At 35.1% G+C, this 18983-nt stretch overlaps 1 pseudogene across 1 annotated transcript; it reads left to right on the top strand.

The window, feature by feature from the left end:
- The first annotated feature begins 17206 nt into the window (after positions 1-17206).
- Positions 17207-18716, top strand: LOC111148987 (annotated as a pseudogene). The gene has a single exon (XR_002640730.1). The product of XR_002640730.1 is annotated as an elongation factor 1-alpha 1 pseudogene (transcript).
- The last annotated feature ends 267 nt before the right edge of the window (positions 18717-18983 follow it).

Genomic DNA, 18983 nt, shown 5'->3' with positions numbered 1-18983 from the left:
TAGGACACTATATGCTGAAGATGATTAAATCAGCATTACAGAGAGAAGAGCACAAAGAGACCTTCTAAACAATTTAATTACTAGCACCACATTTACTGGAAGACAGAGTTTGAAATCTCTTATCACTAGCTATTTGTGAGATGAAATTTCAGACTACTAGGAGAAAGACAATACCAGATACTCTTTATTACTAACCAATTCTGTTTTTCTGTAATAAATGCCCTTTTATTTTAATACTGGCATGTTCACAGAAATACTAAATTATATTCAGTGGCAGTGGTGATGATGATGATGATGAAGAGGAGGAGGATGGTGGCTGACATTCTACCAGGCTCTGCTCTATGGGCTAACCATGAATTATGACGTTTAGATATAAAAATTTTGTAAGATAAATCTTATCTGTCCCCATTTTATAAGAAAAGAAAAAGATGCATAGAACTAGTAAGCATAACAATAAAGACAGAATTCAAAATAAGAAGATTTGAAAGAGTTTGAGCTCTTTACCAAAACAGTTTACTGACTGTCGTGCTAAAAGTGATTAATAACATTGACTAGATTTCAAACCTCACCTCTTTGGTCTACTTGCTATGCAAATTTGGGCAACTTACAAAAAACTCTGAACATGAATTTTTCATCTGTAAAATGAGTATGAATAAATATATCTAACATCTATTAAGCTGTTTGTAAGGCTTACATGAGTTTAAGCATTGTAAGTCACCTAAAGCAAAATGTGGAAGAAAGATTTCAAAAATATTAGCTCTTATTAAGAGCTCTATTAGCTTTTACTTTATTAAAAGGATATTTGATTCATTATAGGCTACTCTCATTTCTAAGCAATGACTCAAAATATAAGTTGAATAGTTCTAACAATACCTATGTTCACAAAGCAATTCTTGTTAAAATATAATTTCATGCATTTTAACATGAAAACTTGGAAATTTGGGAGGTGTTGTTATATTTAGGACAATCATTATAAAATGTAATTAGCCTTTTGCTACCCAAACTTATGACGCATCTTTACATTTCTTTTTTCTTAAACTCAGTTAAAAAGGTTGAAATTCTAAGTGAACTCACCTCATATAATGACAGGGAATTTGAAGAAAAATTATTTAATAGCTCTAAGAAATTTCTTTAAGAAAACTCTGAAAAATAAGAGCTTGGCATCATGAAATTACTTTATCAATTAGCTATTGATGTAAAACAAATTAGCACAGAATCCAAGTGACATGCCACAATTTGTAGGATGGTTAGCCAGTATAGCTCTTCTTCAGGCATTGACAGCTGAGGAGGCTCTGCTTCCTCGTGAAGATCTGAGGTTGGCTGGGTTGACTCTGCCTCACCTATGTTCTCTCTGGGTCTCAGTGTGGAAAAGCAATTCCACCTAGAGATGGCTCTTCTCACGGTCATGGCAGAGGTAACTCAAGCAGAACACACAAAGCATCTTAAGGATTGAACTGATGTGTCACTTCCATCTCATTATAATGGCTAAAACAAGTGACATGAGCAAGCTCAAGGTTAGATGAAAGACATACATATTTTCCAAGATGAGGTTGTTGCAAGGTGTGGATGAAAGGAAGGGTGAGAAATTGGGACCAATAATTCAGTCTAACAAAAACATTAGAATCTCACTTGAGAAAAGAAGAGCTGATAAGCAGTGACTTGAGCAAGATGGTCCTTCCCAGACCCTGGTCTCTTGGTTTCTTGATTTCTTTACCTCCAGTAAACTTTTTCTGCATGCTATCTCAACCATCAACTACCATCTTCACATCTTTTTTTTTTTTAGATTTTTATTTATTTGTTTGACAGACAAAGATCACAATTAGGCAGAGAAGCAGGCAGAGAGAGAGGGGGAAGCAGGCTCCCTGCTGAGCAGAGAGCCCGATGCGGGGCTTGATCCCAGGACCCCGGGATCATGACCTGAGCTGAAGGCAGAGGCTTTATTTAACCCACTGAGCCACCCAGGTGCCCCAATCTTCACATCTTTTAATTCAAGCAACCCTCCCTCAAATTATAACGTCTTATCCTTCCTGCTCACCTAGCCACTTAATGTAATTTTATTATTAATGAACATTATGAAATATTTAATATTACTATTACATAAGTAATAAACACACTATGTATTATTGAGTACTTCCTATGTGCCAGATAATGAATGAAATGCTATATGTCTATCAACTTATATAAGCCTCATAACAACATGATAAAATAGGAACTATTTTTATCCCATTATATAAACAAGATAATTGAGGCACATAGACATTAATAACTTGTCCAGAACATACACTTAAGTGGCTGAGTCTCAATTCAAACGAAGATAATCTGGTTCAGGAACCTGTTATCAGCCAGACCACACACAGCCATTCCATTCCTACATTTCTTTGACAAAATTTAGACCTCCAAAATATTCACCTTCATTCTTTTTTGCTATCAATCAACCATCCATGTCTCTTATATCCTCTACTTGTTGATAGTTACTTAGGTTTACCATCACAATCACTCCCTTGTAAATCCCCTCTACTCATTCACCCCTTCCCAGTATGGATTAAAACCAGCTATCATCCTACAACTATACTTGAATATTTCCAGAGAAAGAAACATATTAATATCAGGCAGTCTTATATTAATTTCTGACCTTATATCAAAACTGACCTGTAACACTCCCTGATGTTCCAGCAATATTCCTCCAGTACTTTTTTTTTTCTTTTTTTTGAGGGTAGAACGATGTATAGGAATACCAATATTGGGAAAGCAGAGTGGAGTGTGTGTCCTTTCATTACTGTCACTGTTGGGTCCTATCAGTTACTGGGCATCCTCTGTGACAAAGACCCATCTTTAGCTCTGAAGACGTTCGGAAAAAGCAGCATTACAACCTATTGGTTAGCTTTCCACCTAAGGGACAAACATCATACATATATTCACATCTCACAAGAAAAAAAGAGATTCAGAAAAGACAATATAAGTAAAATAAATGTTATAAACACCAATTATGGACACTTGTGTGGAGACAATTCAGGGCAATGGAAGAAAACTAAGTTATAAGAGGCACTTTATTGATATTCCATTGTCAGTCCCTATTTAGACCCTGATCCTTTTACAGAATCCTCTCTCTCAGTGCTGTTAGAGAAACTTTGTTAGAGAAAGTGGCTTGCAATCCCCTCTGCAACTTGAGAAAGCAGTGCTAGGACAAAAGCTGGAAAGTTAAACTGTAGAGTAGGGTGGAGATCGGGGGAAAAAAGTCAAAGAGGCTCTCTCCCTTTGGTCATATCTTCCTTGGACCAAAGAAATAGGTATCTCCAATTATACTTTCTCAGGCATACCCACAGGCAGCACAATCTACCACACCGTCCTTACAGTGGTGAGAGGAGACAAAAAGTTTAAGCAATCTATTTTGATCCAATTCCCTCCTTAAGTTTGTTGAGTTTTTGGCAGTAAAGACATTCAGGAAATAGAGACACCGAGCCAAATTTGGACACTTCACTGAGAGACTATGACTTAAAGGTTGTTACTTTACCCTTTGGGGCTGGCCAGGGAAAAAGGGACAGAGTTTCAGGAAATTGAATATGGAAAGCAGAAATACACATTAACATCCTATGGCATTTCAAGTCGTATCTTCCTTTCAAGGCCTCTTTCTCCATAACTCCTTCTGGAGCTAGCTCAGCTTCACAGACCTGCTAGTGGACAGGCAGGTGACATGAGAATTCATTTGGCCTATTTCCCAACCAATGCAAGTCCATTCTTAGAAGATCCATGACAGATGGTCATCAGCTCCCCGCAAGGCAGCTTGGTACACTGACCTCTTTACCTCAAATTTATGTACTCTTCTGATTTTTTTTTTGATATATAAATGACATATAATATTATATTACTTAAAGGTGTACAACATAATGATTCAATATATACCTAACACTTTTGCTTTCCCACTATCAAAAATAAATATTTTACCAACTTCTTAGTAAAATGCAACTGCCATATTTGTCCATTTTAAGGAATTTTTTTCAAATTTTAAAATCTCTTAACAATTGTTAGCCCCATGATAAATTATGCCATTGCATGCTTATTAGACAAAAAAAAAAGTCTTACTTTAGAATTTAGAGAATCAGTGTCAATATCTTGAAAGAAAGTGTCAGAATCAATAGTGATACATTCTTTTAACCTCTATAAGTCAAACCACTGTAGGATTGGGGAGAGGAAGTGATGGCTCACAGATATTTAACAACATTCTCAAAAGCTGTACAAAATTTCAAGTGCACAGGTTTTAATTATTTTATTATTATTATTATTATTTTGCTTAATTTGCCTTAACTTATTTTAGAATTTTTCAGTACAGTATCATGAATACTCTAGATTACACAGAGGACAGTATTATTAGGAAAAAAACAAACATTAGCAATCATGAGTCAGAAGTAATTTATAAGAGACTCTAAATGTGAAATTTTAAGAGTATCTTAACTCAGTTATCTCACTCACACTTTTTACTTGTATGTGAGTGATATGTGATAAAATATGTCTAAATCTAAAAGTAACTTTCATACATGTAAAATAAAACTAGCTGGAAAATATTATATCACAATTTAATTAGCAATAGTTTTTCTTATAGTACTATAAATGTCTTACATATGAATTCTAAAAAAGAAATACATTATTTTTTAATTTAAATTCAATTAATTAATGTATAATGTGTTATTGGTTTCAGAGGTACAGGTTTGTGATTCATCAGTCTTATATAATACCCTGTGCTCTTTATATTACATGCCCTCCTTAATGTCCATCACCTAGTTACACATTTCCCCTCTCTTCCAGTAACCCTCAGTTCATTTCCTATGATTAAGAAACAAGGGCTTTGAATGACACACTGGACCAGATGGACTTCACAGATATATTTCAGAGCATTCAATCCTAAAGGCTGTTAAAGTCCCCTACTGTTAATGTATTATTATCAATGTGTTTCTTTAATTTTGCTAATTATTTTATCTATTTGGCTGCTCCCATGTTAGGGGCATAAATAGATATAGTTGTTAGATCTTCTTGTTGGATAAATCCTTTAATTATGATTTAGTGTCCAGCCTCATCTCTTATTACAGTTTTGGTTTAATATCTAATTTGCTTGATATAAGGATTGCCACCCTAGCTATCTTCTGATACTGTCTATTAACATGATAATTTATTTTCCACCCCCTCACTTTGGAGGTGTCTTTGGGTTTAAAAGGAGTGTCTTGCAGACAGCATATCAATGGGTCTTGTTTTTTTATCCAATCTGATACCCTCTGTCTTTTGATTCGGTCATTTAGCCCGTGTATATTCAGAGTAATTACTGAAAGATATGAATTTAGTGCCATTGTATTGCCTGTAAGGTGACTGTTTCTGTATATTGTCTCTGTTCTTTTCTGGTCTATGTTACTTTCAGACTCTCTCTTCTCTTAAAAGATCCCTTTTAATATTTATTGCAAGGCTGACTTAGTGATCACAAATTCTTTTAGTTTCTGTTCATCCTGGAAGCTTTTTATCACTCCTTCTATTTTGAATGACATTCTACCTATGTATATTATTCCCATTTAGTACCCTGAATATATCAGGCCAATCCTTCCTGACCTGCCACATCTCTGTGGATAGGTCTGCTGCCAGTTGAATGTTTCTACCCTTGTAGATTACAGACCTCTTGTCCTGAGCTACTTTCAGGATTTTCTCTTTGTCTCTGAGATTTGCAAGTTTCACTATTATATGTTAGGGTGTGGACCTATTTTTATTGATTTTGAGGGGGATTCTTTGTGCCTCCTACACTTGAATGCCTGTTTCCTTCCCCAGATCAGGGAAGTTCTCCACTATAATTTGATATATCTTCTGCCTCTCTCCTTCCTTTTCTTCTGGGATCCCAGTTATTCTAATATCATTTTGCTTTATGGTATCGCTTATCTCTTGAATTGTATGGTCATGATTCAGTAGTTGTTTATCTCTCTTTTTCTCAGCTTCTTTATTCTCCATCATTTTGTCTTCTACATCATTAATTTTCTCTTCTGCCGCATTTATCCTTGCAGTTAGAGCCTCCATTTTTTATTGCATCTCATTAATAGCCTTCTTTATTTCAACTAGATTAGATTTTAGTTCTTTTATTTCTCTAGAAAGGGATTGCTCAGTGTCTTCTATGCTTTTTTTCAACTCCAGCTAATAGTATCTTTATAACTATTATTCTGAACTCTAGTTCTGCCATGTTACTTCTATATGTACTAATTAGATCTCTGGCAGTCAGTACTGTCTCTTGTTCTCTTTTTTGAGGTAAGTTTCCCATCTTGTCATTATGTCCAGAGAAGGATAGACGAACAAAAGAATGAAATACTAAAATGGCAACAATAACCACACAGAAATATACACTAAACAAATCAGAAGAGACTTGAAACAGAAAAAATTTTTTTTAATATAATCAGACAGTTCAACAGAACAGATCAATATACTGGGATCCTGTGTATATTTTGGTCTGTTAGAGAACTAGATCCCAAAACTGTAAAGAAAGAGAAACTTATATATGCATAAAAAGAAAACTAAATACAATGAAAGGACAGAATGTAAATGTAAAAATGAAAATTAAAAAAGATTTTAACAAAAAAGAAGAAGTAAAAAAAAGATGGAATATGATCAGACAGGTAAAGAAAACAGAATAATACACTAGGTTCTGGGTATATTTGGTCTGTTTTTTAGAAGAAACTGCATCCCAAAATTGTAAGGAAAGAAAAACTTATGTATATACAAAAATAAAATTAAATACAGTGGAACGACATAACTATAAAAATAAAAATTTGAAAAGAATTTTAAGAAGAGTTGATAAAAGAAGAAATTGGTTGAATAAGGAAGGAGAAAAGCATAAAGTTGAAAGACCAAAGAATCATGGGGCGTGGGGGAGAGGGGACATGAATTCTATATACTATTTTTCCCTAGCACTAGAGTTTTGCAGTTCTGTGTGATCAGTAGACTCGGTCTTAGTGATAGGTTCTCAGTGATCTTTGGGGGGGGGTGCACACCTGGGCTGCTCCTCCCAGGGGAGGGAGGGGGTCTTGCCATGGTTCTGCCACTTGCTGGGCCCCTACTCAGAGAGTGGTCACCTGACCAAGCTGTGTTCATGATTTACGGCAACACCAAGCTGAGAGGCCACTCCTGGGCTTACTGATTGCAGCTGGTTTCCCCACTCCAATGCCTGGGAGCTCTGCTGCACTCTAGGCAGCCCTGTCTTCCTGTGACCCTGGAGATCCTGAGACCACATTGTCCCACCTAGGATTCTGCCATTCTTCATTACCTGGTGTCACTCAGGCAGGATGTCCCTCACAGAACAGACTTCTAAAAGTGCTGATTATGTGCTCCACTGCTATATCACTTTCTAGTACCAGCTTATAGAGGCTCCATCCCCCTGTGGTTTATTTTTCCATATATCACCTTGGATTCACTTCTCCTTGCACAAAGTGGTAGTTTTTCTATTTGTAGAGTTGCAGCTATTCTTTCCTTAGATCTCAAGTTGAGTTCACAGGTGTTTAGAATGATCTAATGGCTATCTAGTTGAATTCCTGTGACCAGACAAAACGAAGTTCTCCTACTCCTCCACCTGCTTGGACTCCTCCCAGGGAGACAGACAAAAAACCTTCATTATTGAAGAATTCTCCTAGTTTTCAATACTCAGCGATGCCATAAAAAAATGTGTGATAAACAGAATAAGGACCCCTAACAATGTCTGTGTTCTAATCTCTGGGACCTGTGGATAAATTACTTTCCATGGAAAAGGGGACTTGGCAGATATGGTTTAAAAAGCTGAAATAGAAAGTTTATTCTGTATTATTTTAGTAGCCCTGATGCTAAACTACTAGCTTTGAAGATAAAGGTAGAGGCCAACAGCCCAGGAATGCAGGAGGCCTCTAGAACCTGGTAGAGGAAAAAAAAAAAAAATCTCCTTACAGCCTTCAGAAGAAATATAGAGGAATATAGCCCTACTTACATCTTGATGTTACAACATTTCATCACCAGAACTGTAAGAAAATAAATTTGTATGTTTTAATTCAATAAATTAGAGACAATCTGTTATAAAACAATAGGAAATTAATACTAAGTATACATGGTCTTAAATATTTTCAAAATTAGTTTGGATAATAGAAGTTTTACCATAGTGTCTCATGATACAATATTCTGAGGAATAATCTTTGGGAAATTCTGCTTTAGCATAACTCAGATGCAGCAATGTTAGTAGTTAAGAGCCTCAGATTCTAGAGCAGACTAACTGGGTCCAAATGCTGGACCTCCTACCTACTAGCTGATTCTTTTAACCCCTCCTGGATATTTCAGATTCCCTGCTTGTAAAATGGGAATGATAGTACCTACCTCAAAGAGCTTTTATATGAGAATGAAGAGAGTTAATGTATACTAAGACTTTAGAGTAGTGGTTATCCTCCATTGTAAAGACAATGTTTGCTTATAAAAGATAGTGACACCATGTGAAGTTACTAGGAGATTAGGTAAAAAAGGAAATTACACCTAGCTGTACTGGAATATTAGATAAATGTGTAAGTCAAAGACTCTGTTTTTGTGGTAACAATGGACACATGACTCATATGGTAGTAGGGTTTTAGGGATAAACAGTTTCATCTTAATTTGATGCAATAAAAGAAAGAATGATTTTAAGACTTTAATCTGAAAAAAAAAAATTTTTGTCCTGACCTCATGAATTCACATTATCCACAGACCTGAAAAGCAAACTCATTTTAAGAAGCAGCCCTACTTTGCCTACTTATATTATTTGTTTAAATCTAAACTTCTTAAAACTACTTCCTTCCCACTTATCATTTCAATTAATTAGAAATTGCTTTCTCCCAATATTATTACTTCATCAGCTCTGTTATGTTTTTGTATTAAGGCCATTTTAATATAATACCACTTTATTCGTTTAAATTCAATAAATATTTATAGTTTTAATGGACACCAGGCGCATCAATACATGCTTGGGATAAAAAGTGAATACACTTGGTCTTCGGCATTTTTCAGATTTTTATACTAGATTGCAAAGACTTTACTGAAAGAAAAATTAAGAAACATTTGTCTTAAATTGCACTGAAAATTAAAAATGCTCTATTATGTCTCAAATACTAGAACAATGAAGAAAAATCTATCCTAAAATAATATTACTGACTTTAACATATAGGCTTTCCACTTTCTCTCTTTTATTTTCTATACAAAAAAATGTTTCATGAAAGAAAGGACAAAGCCACTAGCACAACTACTGGAAAGTAGTAATTCTTCTTTTCTTGCTCTTATTATCTTCTTATTCCTCTTCTTTTCATTCCCTCTTTCCCGTTTTCTCTCCAGGGTTATTATAATTACTAAATGTATTTTCATTCATTGTTATCATCATTATTATCATCACCATCATAATTTTAATCATTATTAATCATCAGTTGTCACCTCCATAAGAGTAGGGAATTGGACAGAAGGGATCCAGGGATCTGGATGGAAGTACAACAGAAAAAGCTTCAGGGACATTGATAAAAAGCAATGCAAAAGACTTTAGAGGAGGGAGATCCAGGACCCTCTTCAACTTTTCACTCACCCACCCTCAATGTTTTCACTGTGACAAAATATATATAACAAAAAAATTAGCATTTTTATAATTTTTAAGTTTACATTTTAGTGGTATTGAGTACATTCATATTATTGTATAACCATCACCAACATCCGTCTTCAGAACTTTTCATCTTAAAAAACTGAAACTTTGTACCCATTAAACAATCACCCCCTCAAATCCCCTCCCTCCAGTCCCTGTCAACCACCACTCTGCTCCATTCTTTTTTTCTTTCCATTTTTCCACATGCCGCAGCCTCTAGGAACCACCATTCTATTCTCTGTTATTGTGAGCTAAAAATTTTAGGTTCTTTTTTTTCCTTTTCAGATTCCATATGTAAGTGAGATCATACAACATTTGTTTTTCTGTGTCTGAGATATTTCATTTACTATAATGTCCTTCAAGTTCATCCATGTTGTCTCAAATATGTGCATATGTATATCTTAAATACATATTATGAATATATAACTTAAGTATAGACATTTATATCCATACACATATATATAGCTCTACAACTAAATCTAATAATTAATTTCCAATGACAAAAAAATATATGGCCTTAGCTAATTGTATCCATTGGATAGTGGAATATAAGTGCTTTGCTATTTCTCTTGGAATTGAGATATCTATGTCATAATCTAGAAATAAACTTACTATTTGATTTGAGAATTTCTGGGTGTAAGGGAATAGAGAAAAATCAGTAGTTTCTTACTAAGAGATTTTTTAAAAGGCACATACAATTCTGCTATGAGTAAAAACTGAATCTGATGGTGAAAATCAGACCCTTATTAAATTCTACGTCAAAAATAAAAAATAAGATGACTTGCAGAAGACCAAGCATCATATCCACATGGGCTATGGACATTTCAGTTACAACAGTAATGTAGAATTAATGCATCCTAAGTTTTCTCTACCTTTTTCCTTTAAAAAAGTTATGTCTACTTGGCTTTGCTCAGTTTGCTCAGCTATAAGTAAAAATATACATGTAGCCCAATGCTAGGTCACTGCACAATGGGCATTACTGTCTTTCAGCTATATTTATTCATTTATTTAATGTTCACTTCTCAACTGCTGTATGACAAACACTTTGATAAGCACCAGGAACATAAACATGGACAAAATACACCACTACTCTGAAAGAGACCACATGCCAGTAAATAAGAAAGCAGTTATAAAAAGCGTTAATGACAGGAATTTATGTGGAAATTATAGATACCCAAGAAAGAAGTAACCAAAGATGAAGATAAGCACAAGGGGTCAAAGGACTGCCATGGTGGACAGGTCTTAAGGACACAAACAATATTATTTCCCTCAATTCTCCCCAGCTTAATGAATGGGACTAAGCTTTTCTATTCACAGAAGATTAAAAGAGTGAATATGTGATCCAAGCTAAGCCAATTATCTTCTCTCTGCTGTTTCTCAAGAATTTAAACTGAGCGATATAGAAGTGACTTTGGCTGACTCTTAATCTCACAAAACAAACTGAGGGTTAATGGGGGGGTGTGGGGGGGTGGGATTATGGACATTGGGGAGGGTATGTGCTATGGTGAGTGCTGTGAAGTGTGTAAACCTGGCGATTCACAGACCTGTACCCCTGGGAATAAAAAGATATTATATGTTTATGAAAAATAAAATTTAAAAAAAAAAAAAAAAAAAAAAAAAAAAGAAGTGACTTTGGCAGCTGGATCAAACTGATGAAGGACAAGTATGAATTTCCAGGAACTCTGCCCCTCAAATCCCTGCTGTTGAATTCTCTTCTTGAAGACTCCTTTGTCGACTACATTAAATTCTTCCTGTAGGGGTGCCTACATGTCTCAGTTGGTTAAGGGTCTGCCTTCAACTCAGGTCATGATCCCAGATTCCTGGGACCTAGCCCCACGTTGGGCTCTCTGGTCATTGGGGAGCCTGCTTCTCCCTCTCCCTTTGCCTGCTGCTCTCCTTCTTGTGCTCTCTTTCTCTCTGTCAAACAAATAAATAAAATCCTTAAAAAGAAAAAAGTTCTTCTTGTGTTGCATGAGATTGGAACCCAGAAAATTAATCTTCTTTTACTCGAGGTTTGGAATCCTATCAAGCAAACAAGGAGGGGAAAAGTAATTCAAGCAAAATGATATATGATTAAACAAATATGATAAAACATAAATAGGTATGAGAAAGAAGAATTTTAAAGTTCATGTCTCATAAAAATAAAAAATAAGACATGTTTTCTTTCCAAAGTTGGATCTAAGTCACTTATTCCTGTAGGACAAAAGAAAATCTAATCCCTTCAATTTATTTCCCACTTCTTAGTTTAAGAGTTCTGAATATGTGACTACCAAAGCATGGAGAAAATAAAGACACATTTTTTTTTCCATGAAAAAGATATTTTCCAGGATTCTGGATGTAGAATATTAATGTTAAAGTGAATTTCATACAATTTAGATACCAATAAAATGAATTCACCAAATTCTTAACCTGTAATGTTATGTATATTTAATAAAACTTCAATATATTTTCTACAATGTTGCTTATAAAATTAATTTTAATAGCCCAGTCAGAAGTATGAAAATTTAGACAGAATACAGTCTAAAAGAGGAAAGAAAAAGTAAAAATCCAGTAATACCTCAAGGTAGGGAAGAATGTGAACAAATGTGTAATGAGGCATTGTTCTGCCTTTGGTCATTATTACAGTAAAAACTATACAGAGTCTGTCAGTAAAAACAGATATAACATATATTTATGTTATCTAAATATAGTTATACTTACATAAATATGTACTTCCTATAATTATATGAATATAGTATAAATAATTACACAAAATAATTTAGTTATATATATTTATATATTTTATATAACATATTTTATGTACATACAAATTACACAATTTATATAACTGTATAATATATATATTTTTATATATTTATAGAACTATAAATTATATTTTTATTGTTGAGTTAATTAAACAGAAGGCTATTAGACTGAGATGGCTCTAATGTCATGGCAGCCTACATAAGCAAATCCAAAGCTAAGTGTGTAAATGTTTCAATATTGCAAAATTGAAACATAAGGGTAACCAATCACAGTCAACTAGGCTTTAAGCTATAGCCAATCAATAATTTCCTTACTTTGCTTCTGCCTTTTCTCTCTAAGCGTCTCTCCCCAAGCTCCTCTCAGTGGAATGCTCATGATCAATTACGGTTTGTCACTGCCCAAATTTGAACTGATTTTAGCTCAAATAAACTCTCAGCATTTTTAATATACCTTAGTTTGTCTTTTAGCAGTTCATACAGAAACATATATAATATATATACATATATACACACATGATGTGTGTATGTGTATACATAAACAACTGCCAATGTGGGATAAATATGAAACAGAACATTTCTGTATTATAAAGCAAACTCGGTAGTTTTATTTTATTCTCTTTTACTCTTTATTTTATTTTCCTTTTCTTTTTACTTCACCCCTTTGGAAATGCATGTCATTAAGCTCTTCAGCATATCTTCTAAGCACCAACATTAATAAATTCAGTATTTTGCATTCCTCCTTTAAAGTCTAATTTCTGAGTTTTCTTGTTGTAATTTTTTTCATTTTTTTCTAATGTAAATATATAATAAAATTCTCGTCAGTGTTTCCCAAACATTTTCAAAATTTTGATGGCTATGATGTGACCTGGATTTTTAAAAATGCTTATCAAAAGTGGTTGTATTAAACAAAAAGAGAAATAGAAAGTAACCCAAAATTTAATCATGAGTATAGCTATAAAGGCTACACTCCTCCTGCATATGAAGAGGAGAGGAGGGCAATGTTACTTTTGTGATTTTTTTTATCCATCTCTTTAGTGCCATAAAATGGAATTAAGGGAATATCAATAAATTTGTTTATTCAAAAATCTATTACTAACAGCTATGAAGTGAAAACAACCTAAATGTCCATTAACCAGTTAATGGATAAAAAAAGTGTGATTACACACACACACATACACACACACACACTCATGCCCAAGATGAAGTTTATTCAGCCTTAAAGAAGAAGGAAATCTTGTCACAACATGATTGAGACTTGAGGACATCACACCAAGTGAAGTAAACCAGTCACAGGACAAATACTGCATGGTTCCACTTACATGAAGTATCTAAAGTAGTCAAACTCATAGAAACTGAAAGTGGAGTCATGATTGCTAGAACTAGGGGGAGGGGAATGGAGAGTTACTACCCAATGGGTGGAAAGTTGGAGTCATACAAGATGAAAGGGTTTTTAAGATCTATTTTATAACAAGGTGCATGAACAAGTGTACACTTCAATTTTTCTTAAGAGAAATTTCATCTTATGTGTTTTTTACCACAATAAAAAAAATTATAAGGGTGAAATGAAATGACAGATAGATGATACCAGAATTCACAAGAGGGAAATATTAGTATGAGTCAAAGTTATCAGAATAAGCTTCAAGAAAAAGCTGAATTAAGTCACAGGCCTTGAAAATTAGGTAGGATTTGGACATTTAGAAATTATTGATAAGACTGTTCTGGTCCAAAGGAAGAAGGCAAGCAATAACATGGTGGGAGGGGGCTTAGAGCATTCCAGAAATAATAGTTCATCTGGTCTTGAGCAGAGTGTGTGTGAAATAGGAAAGTAGGAGAAATACAAAATAGGGTTAAAATAACTAGGTCCTGATAATGGAATAAAGTAGACTAAGCAGTGCAGATTTCACATTTCTCTATAATAGAAAGAATTGGACATTCTGAGTCTTTAATGAATATGAAATGACAGGAATAATATTTAAAACTTTTAGGATATTTGCAGTTTATAAAAAAAAATTGACAATAATGGGCCTTTACAAGGCAAAAAAAAAAAAAACCCATATACCTATCCATAACATTTTTAATTTTTCTTGTTTCTTACAGATTCATTGAAGATGTTAATAATTATAAATCTCAAAGGTTTACTGTACTTAGAGGTATACTAGGTGCTAGGAAAATATGAAAGGAACATAAAATACTGCCTTTACTACTTTATCTATTTAAGAAACAAATCTAAGTCACTCAAAGCAATTGGAATGTGGCCAAATAATTCATATAACTGTCAAATTAATATGTAGTTTCAGTGAAGGGAAAAGTCGGGGAGGGTCTGGTTTAATCAAGGGACGCTGGTCAGAGAGTCAGGGTAGGATTAATGGTTAAGAAAACATGCTCTGGAATTAAAATGAACTGTGTTCAAAACCCTGCTATGTAATTAAGTGAGTGATCTTGGGCAAGTAACTTAACTGTTTGTGATGTTTCTTACTTTATTCAATTGTGAGGTTCTAGAAAATTGTATGCAAAACCCTAAAATAACACTTACTACACAGTAGGAATTCAACACAGGGTATTTCCTTTCCTCTACCTTACCTTTTCCTAAGGATGAATCACAAAAGTCAGAAAAAAATATCAGAAAACATGCTATATATTTTGGGCTATAAATAATAATAAATTTTAAGAATTAGAATTTTAAAAATTAGAAAAAAGACAGAAAAACAAAATAATGGAAAAGATTACCTGTAATTCTACTTCACAGAATAAGTACACTTAGATTTTGTTCTCTGAGAAAGAGTCAGAATGAGAAAGATTCTATTTTTTCACCTAATAATATAAGAACTGCTTTTCCACATGTTTAAAACCATTTTGGAGATGCATCATCTTTAGTAATTGTCCAATTATCCACAATAAAGATTCAGCATACATCTATTTAACAGGTATTTATTGACTATCTCCTATGTACTGGGCACTGTTCTGAACACTCAAAATAGAACAGTTGACAAAACATACAAAATTCTTGCTAATGGTTTTCAATAGTTTGAAATCATGATTGCTTCTAATTTTTCATTATTGTAAATCACACAGCAACAAATGTCTTTGTCCATAAAGTTTCATGAACATCTCTGTTTGTTTCCTTAAGAAAGAGTTCTAGAAATAGAAATAAAAATATAAACTTTGAAACGTGATTTCTAGATAAGCTGTGCCAATTTTGTTCTGACCAGTAATATATGAAAGTGGCCAGTTAATCATACTTCTGCTAGAGTATTTTTTCTTCACTTTGAGATATATATATATAGATATAGATAACATAGATATAGATATAGATATAGATATAGATATATTCATTCCATTATCATCATTTTCAACAACAAAAAAAAATCTAGGCTTAGGTAATCATATTAAATATGTCAATCATGTTGCCAACCAGGCCGTGTCAAAGGCTATGTCAACTACATCTGACCCAACACTATATCCCAGCAAATAGGATCTTAGATGGGTATTTGATTGATACTCTGGCCAGAAGATATATGGGGTGACGTGGCATAAAGGAATTTAGTCCAAAGCTTAGTCAATTCTATAGAATTTGAAATTAAAAAATATAAAAAGAATACATCAATTTTCATGACTGAAGTTAAAGAAATATATAAAAAGAGTCTGTGAGGCTAGGAAAAGGTCATGCAGTAAATAAGCAATATTTAGGAAATTAAACCTTTGAGCTAGCAGAAACTATTAAATTAAAAAAAAAAAATCAGTACAGAGAGTACCAGTACAAAAGCAAGAATTGGATCTGAGAAGAAAATTAAACAGATTTACAAAGTAAACTAGAAATCCTTGTCAAAGAACAGGTATGTCCAATGAAAGACATCAAAGAGAGTCTGAAACAATCATACTGATGGCAGAGCTAGTCTGCAAATCTTCCTTCTCTCTGTTCGCTGGCCCAGCAGAGAGAGAGAGCTGGAGTCAGAGTGACAGAGGTAAACAGAATGCACAAAAGAAGTGTGAGGACATGACTGGCAGTGACAGCACTAGAAACATAACACATTGAAAGGTGGAGAGAAAGAGTGTTCAGAGACAAACAAATGGAAGCACTTAGCTTTGCCCTGGAGCAGAACTGCAGTTTGTGCCCTTTCCATGACTCCATTCTTTGAAGTCACCTGAACATCCCAACTCCTTGCAACTTGGAATGAACTAAAACAATAATGCTTTGCCATTTATAAAATAATTTATCCTAAAGTGTCTCATCTAAATTCCCAAAAATCTCATGAAACGTTCTGAGCAATTGTTTCCCTCTTATTTTGTTTTGACAGAGAGGGCTCAGAGAGAGTAAACAAGTCATTCCATCAGGTCTACTGATTCCAAATCATTTCCATTCAGAAAAAAATGTGTCCAGATGTAATAAAAGTAACAGAAATCATACTAGCCAATGGAAACACACATACACACAAAATACAAAGATACAATTCCTGCCATCAACAAGCTCACAGTATAATAAGAGAGACAAAGAAACCATAAGTAATTGTACAGTTAATTACAGCAATACTTCTGTGTATAGAATCCTAATTACAGCAGAGATGACTTGAATCCAAATTTTAACGGATAGCAGGGAATTTCCAGTGTTATTCAATGGATAATCAGAAACAATAGGAATGGACACCCCCCCCCCAAAAAAAAAGCAACTGGATAGGGAAGACCTCATGAAGAAGAGAGATAACTACCTGGTACATCAAAGTTGGTCCATCAATTTCAACTGAATGAAAAAATGAGTTAATAATAATGATTTGACTTTTTTGCAACGGGTTTGCTGCCAGAACACAGGTGTCGTGAAAACCACTGCTCAGCCTAAACCAGAATGGGGAAGGAAAAGACTCATATCAACATTGTTGTCATCGGACACGTAGATTCAGGCAAGTCTACCACTGCTGGTCATCTGATCTACAAATGTGGTGGGATCGACAAAAGGACCATCGAAAAATTCAAGAAGGAGGCTGCTGAGATGGGAAAAGGCTCCTTCAAGTATGCCTGGGTCTTGGATAAACTGAAAGCTGAACGCGAACGTGGTATCACCATTGATATCTCCCTGTGGAAATTCGAGACCAGCAAGTTTTATGTGACCATCATTGATGCTCCAGGACACACAGACTTTATCAAAAACATGATTACAGGCACATCTCAGGCTGACTGTGCTGTCCTGATTGTTGCTGCTGGTGTTGGTGAATTTGAAGTAGGTGTCTCCAAGAACGGGCAGACCCGTGAGCATGCCCTTCTGGCTGACACACTGGGTGTAAAACAACTAATTGTTGGTGTTAACAAAATGGATTCCACTGAGCCACCCTACAGCCAGAAGAGATATGAGGAAATCATTAAGGAAGTCAGCACCTACATTAAGAAAATTGGCTACAACCCCAACACAGTAGCATTTGTGCCAATTTCTGGTTGGAATGGCGACAACATGCTGGAGCCAAGTGCTAACATGCCTTGGTTCAAAGGATGGAAAGTCAGCCGTAAAGATGGGAATGCCAGTGGAACCACACTGCTTGAAGCTCTGAATTGCATTCTGCCACCAACTCGGCCAACTGACAAGCCCTTGCGTCTGCCTCTCCAGGACGTCTACAAAATTGGGGTATTGGTACTGTCCCTGTGGGCCGAGTGGAAACTTGTGTTCTTAAACCTGGCATGGTGGTCACCTTTGTTCCAGTCAATGTTACAACTGAAGTCAAGTCTGTTGAAATGCACCATGAAGCTTTGAGTGAGGCTCTTCCTGGGGGACAATGTGGGCTTCAATGTCAAGAACGTATTTGTCAAAGATGTTCGTCGTGGCAATGTGGCTGGTGACAGCAAAAATGACCCACCAATTGCAGCAGCTGACTTCACAGCTCAGGTGATTATCCTGAACCATCCAGGCCAAATTAGTGCTGGATATGCACCTGTGCTGGATTGTCACACAGCTCACATTGCTTGCAAGTTCGTCATTCTGAAAAAAAGCTGGAAGATGGTCCTAAGTTCTTGAAGTCTGGTGACGCTGCCATTGTTGATATGATTCCTGGCAAGCTTATGTGTGTTGAGAGCTTCTCTGACTCTCCTCCTCTGGGCCATTTTGCTGTTCATGACATGAGACAGACCGTTGCTGTGGGTGTCATCAAAGCAGTGGACAAGAAGGCAGCTGGGGCTGGCAAGGTCACCAAGTCTGCCCAGAAAGCTCAAAGGCTAAATGAATTTTATCCCCGATACCTGCCACCCCAGTCTTAATCAGTGGTGGAAGAACGGTCTCAGAACTGTTTGTGTCAATTGGCCATTTAAGTTTAATAGTAAAAGACTGGTTAATGATAACAATGCATCGTAAAACCTTCAGAAGGAAAGGAGAATTTTTTTTTGTTTTTTTGTTTTGTTTTGTTTTTTGTTTTTTAATTTTATTTTTTATAAACATATATTTTTATCCCCAGGGGTACAGGTCTGTGAATCGCCAGGTTTACACACTTCACAGCACTCACCATAGCACATACCCTCCCCAATGTCCATAACCCCACCCCCCCTCTCCCAACCCCCCTCCCCCCATCAACCCTCAGTTTGTTTTGTGAGATTAAGAGTCACTTATGATTTGTCTCCCTCCCAATCCCATCTTGTTT

The sequence above is a fragment of the Enhydra lutris genome, unplaced genomic scaffold (assembly GCF_002288905.1).
Source record: "Enhydra lutris kenyoni isolate GAN:26980312 unplaced genomic scaffold, ASM228890v2 scaffoldscaffold21, whole genome shotgun sequence".
Classification (NCBI taxonomy): Eukaryota; Metazoa; Chordata; class Mammalia; order Carnivora; family Mustelidae; genus Enhydra; species Enhydra lutris.
The sequence above is the reverse complement of the archived record's forward strand: the minus strand, read 5'-3'. Positions and strand labels throughout refer to the sequence as shown.